The 4,746-nt window shown below is 43.1% G+C and overlaps 1 non-coding gene across 1 annotated transcript; it reads right to left on the reverse strand.

Annotated features, from left to right (window-relative positions):
• TRNAA-AGC (transfer RNA alanine (anticodon AGC)) lies at window positions 1-72 on the reverse strand. Its single transcript has one exon. It is a non-coding gene; the product is annotated as a tRNA-Ala (tRNA).
• Between the last annotated feature and the right edge of the window lie 4,674 nt (window positions 73-4,746).

Consider the following 4,746-nt stretch of genomic DNA (forward strand, 5'->3'; position numbering starts at 1 on the left):
TGGAGGTACTGGGAATTGAACCCAGGGCCTCGTGCATGCTAAGCACGTGCTCTACCACTGAGCTATACCCCCTGTTACAAGAAAATCATCAGAACAATTCATAATACTGACTTCCAGCATGGTCTGTAGGCATATTAAAAGGTCAGTTTTTGCAAGTCAAAATCCATTATGTTCAATTCTTGTGTTCCTGAATTGCATCAGGCCTCACAGCTATGACAGGAAAAAAAAAAAAAAAGCATTCTAACCAAAAGACTCTGAGATCTGCCAACAGCTTTTGGCTTCTTCAAGGACTGCTTTTAGCCAACTGCCTAAAAGTCTGTCAGTTCAGTCCACCACGAGGGAGAGTCTCGGGATTCAAAGTTCTGTTAAGCCTTTTGATTGTCTTCTTGAAACGTCGTTCTTCTCTGCCTATGAAGCTTACAGAAAGGCACAAAAGATAGTACAGGGGAATAGAAAGAAGAGTTCCATAAGTGCTGCGAAAGAATGAAGATCCAGGTGGGGAAAGAAGACTAGAGGTTAACTAATTCACGGTACTTGACCGAAACAGGAGCCCTGGTGATGCCTTCGTTAGTAAGTATGGCTGCTAACCGAAAGGCTTACAGTTCACTCCTTGGAAACCTTATGAGGTCGGGATCGGCTCGACAGCAACGGCTGGATTAGACTGAAACGAAGAGCGACAAGTACAGACACGCTCTTGCAAACGCCTGTGTCCAGCACCTGGGTTTGAAAATGTAGTTTTGCCTCCGCGATGCCGTAGCTCTGGTTTTGAAGAGACGGAAGTCAGAAGTCAAAAGAGAGAGGTGAAAGATGGACACTCCTGTCTTTAAAACATCTCTTTGTAGAGAAAATTATTTCCTTAATGAGGAAAGAACAAGAGAAGCCCTTCGTGGGCTGGGCACAAACTTCAAAACAAATTCGCTTTTTATAAAGTTTCCCTGTGCCTGGAGAATTCGCAAATTCCCCATGTGGTGCTACTGTTAATCTAGATATAATGGATAAAATCCAAATCTTGGATGGAGAGAACATGTGTCCGGAACGCATAGATTAAACAAAAAAACCAAACCCGTCGCCATTGAGTCGATCCCAACTCATAGCGACCCTATAGGATAGGGTAGAAGTGCCCTATAGAGTTTCCAAGAGCGCCTCGTGGATTCAAACTGCCAACCTTTCAGTTGGCAGCCACAGCTCTTAAACTACACCGCCAGGGTTTTCCAATGCAGCTGTCAGCGGTGCGATTCGAACCCAATTCCTGGTAGAGATGGAAACCTTAATCCAGCGCCTTGGACCGCTCAGTTAAGTAGACAAATTATTAACTTCATAGATTAAGTTATTACCATATTAGAAAGACACCTGTCTGAAAAAGAGTGCAAGGAGGAGTGAGTGTGAGGAATGGAGTCAATAGGAAAGAGTGGGAGGGGTTATAGCTGGAGAAAGGATGACGCTGAGCGGAGCGGGGAAGCAGCAGCGGAGAAGTAGATGGCAGAGAGAAAAGGGATAGGGTTTGGAGAAGAGTCTGTAAGAAAAGATAGGATATGAACAAGCGTGCAGGTGGAAAGTGACCAAGTTCCCATCTTTACTATGCTGTCGGCAGGCCCTCCGGAAGAGAGAGGCTAAAGTAAATTCTTTCAAAGCATATCTCCCACAAAAAGATATGACTGGTTTTGCTCTGGGCTACCTCCTGATATGCTGATGTCTAAATTACCTCAGGGCAAAACTGAGTGTATAAGCTTTCCTTCTCTTTGATTCTCTTTCCTTGTATTCCTGACAAGGTGGCTGACTGGTTAAGGAGATGGACTGCTAATCCATTGTGCATTGCACATGATAAGATCTCTCAATAAAGTAACAGGAATCCATATTTGGAGGTGTTTTCTCAGGGAAAACCAGTTGTTATCGAGTCGATTCTGACTCACAGCAACCCCATGTGTGTCACAGTAGAACTGTCCTCTCCAGGGTTGTCAATGGCTAATTTGTTGGAATTAGATCACCAGGTGCCTCTGGGTGACAGGAACCTCCAATGTTTCAGTAACCAACAAGTAAGTGTTAACTATTTAAGTCCACCTAGGGACTCCTTTCCCAAGGAAAAACCAAAATCCAACTGCCCCATAGTATTTCTAGAGAGTGGCTGATGGACTGGAACCGCTGACCTTTGGCTTGGCAGCTATGCTTCTCACCACTTGCCCCACCAGGACTCCTTGCATGTATAAGTTAAACCCTAGAACATCGAAGTCTCAGCCAGGGGGATACATAAAAACCCAAAAAACTCACTGCTGTCCAGTCAATTCTGACTCTTAGTGACCACATAGGGTTTCCAAGGCTGTAAATCTACAGAAGCCACCTGACACATCTGTCTCCTGTGGAGCCACTGGTGGTTTGAAATCACCAATACTTTGGTGAGCAGTTGATCTCCTTAACCACTGTGCCAAAGTCAGCATTAATTCAAGTGGCTTTGGCTCTCAACTCCAAATTAGTTGCTCCTTCTCCACAAAGTTTTTGTGGTATTAGGAATTTTCCAACCATCACACCAGGGTCTAGCACCTTCACTACTTCTGGCTATCACAGCCACAGCAAATAATTATTGGGAAAGAATACAAAAGCGAAGAACCTGAAAAATTGGCTTGGGAAACTTAAATGCAGATGCAGAGAGAAAACAGATCCTAAGCAAAAAACAGTAATTATATGGTGTCATGGACAGTCACTGTTCAAGCAAACCCTGGAGCCCAAAACACTGGTTGGGAAATTGAGCAGTGGCTTTGTCTTGTGAAGCTGCAGCTAGGGTTCTGAGAGCCACACAGAAGCATGTGGGACAAATGTTGGAGGCTGAGCAAGAACTGCAAGCATATTAATCTTTTGTAACAGCCCACTCCTGTTCCTGGACAGGTATTCAAACCTCAGCCATCACAGAGGCTAAGAGACCAGAAGCTTCAGCCTCTTGCCAAAATTTGTGGTGTCAGTCAACCCACATACGAGTTTTAGGAGGTAATCCTTAACCATTGTGTCTTCTCTTGCTTTTAGTTTTCGTTCTGATATTTTTTCCCCCATGAGAGGTTTTATCTTCCTGAATATTGGAGTATTTTATATATCACCTCTTCAGTTCCTCCCCAGCACTAGTCATCTCCGCTATCCTAACCTCCCTCAAATAACTGACTGAGACCTCGTTGGCACTGGGAAGTAGCTGACATGGGTGCTTAGAGGCATGAAGTTGTGGTTCTTAAACTTGGGGAATTGCCTGAGAACTTTGTGAATATATGTATTCCTGACTCCACCTCTATAGATCCTGAATGGACTGAGAATCACTGGATAGGGAGATGGTTGGATCTACATCTTTAAAAGTCTCCATGGATGTTTCCATTTTTCAGCCGTGTTTGAGAACTGCTAGCCTAAGAAGTGGTGCTGAGGAAACTGGAGTGAACTGAGCTGCTGGGAAATTTTTGCTACGAGGAAGCACTGTTTGAATAGGCTCTTACTGAATGCATCAAACTTCTGGAGAGCTCAATGCACCAAGCCTTTAATCTGAGGATCTAAGATTCACACCCCCGTCTGAAGTAGATACTTTCAGTTTTCCCTTACTTCTAATTTATACACAAAAGGCTACTAAGCCCAACTTTCTCCTGGAGCAGCTCTGGGAATATTTACAGTGCATTTTGCTACTCACATACTCTCTTTTCTCAATGGGACTCTGAAGAGGAAGATTTCAAATGTGGAAAATCAGATTTGTAGTATTATTTGAGAGTTATTCATTCAGTGAGAACAGCAACCTTATGCTCTGTCCTACTGTCAAATAGATGATCAAAATAGTGCCTTAAGGAATGAGTAGAATAGCACAGTGTTGAGAGGTCAAGGTTGATGATGGAACTTAAATTTGCAAATTTTTAGGAGGATCCCCAAGTCTCTGGATTGTGGAGATGCTAGGTCCTTTCACTTTGAGAAAGGAGGAATGGACTTTACCACTTGTTATGTTGTTTTCTTCTTCTTTGGGGGCATTGGATAGGATTGGAAAGGGGTAAAAAAAGAATTTGATCTGGGATTTCATTTATTTGAGATGCTTACAAATTTAAGGTGCAAATTCAGGTGGATGTTTTATATGTACAGTGATTCCTGAGACTAGAATGTTACAAAGATCTCTCATCTAGACATTTGTATAAAGCATGCGGCTGTAGAGGAGAGGGTCTCTACACAGAGGTAGAGTGAACCCTGAAGAAACTCTATCGTAATTTGAAGATTTGGAGCTCCTTAAAGGCATTCATTTGAAAACAAGGGATATGCTTGGCCCTTAGAGTGATCTTGGATTCTGGACTTCATACTGATTACACTATCTTCCTGGACTATCTTAGAAGACTTAAGGAGCAGCAACCTCCAGGTGAGATAACTTGTACCTCTTCTTTGCCAATTTCTGCACCAATAAGAATCTTCTCCATCTTCACAGGAACCATATGAAGTCCCCTTATAAACTGTGAAGTCCCCACTTTTCTAACAGAACTTGCCCCCCAGCTGACCCAGATGGCAGCTTCTCAGAGCAATCGAATGTGAGAGCGGTAAAGAGAAGCAAAGGTCTCCTTGAAGGTGACAATTAGACAGATGTCAGACACAAAGATTTGCAGTCATTTGAGTACAGGTAGAATGATAGAGCAGGGGTTAATTTGGCTCTGAGTCTTGTGAAGCAAAATTAGGATAATTTTGGGTAACTGTGAAGTTATAGGTTGATATTATGCTAGAACACCTGGGCTCCAAACATACCCTTTTAAATTT

Source organism: Loxodonta africana, chromosome 1, assembly GCF_030014295.1.
Source record: "Loxodonta africana isolate mLoxAfr1 chromosome 1, mLoxAfr1.hap2, whole genome shotgun sequence".
In the NCBI taxonomy this organism is placed as follows: Eukaryota; Metazoa; Chordata; class Mammalia; order Proboscidea; family Elephantidae; genus Loxodonta; species Loxodonta africana.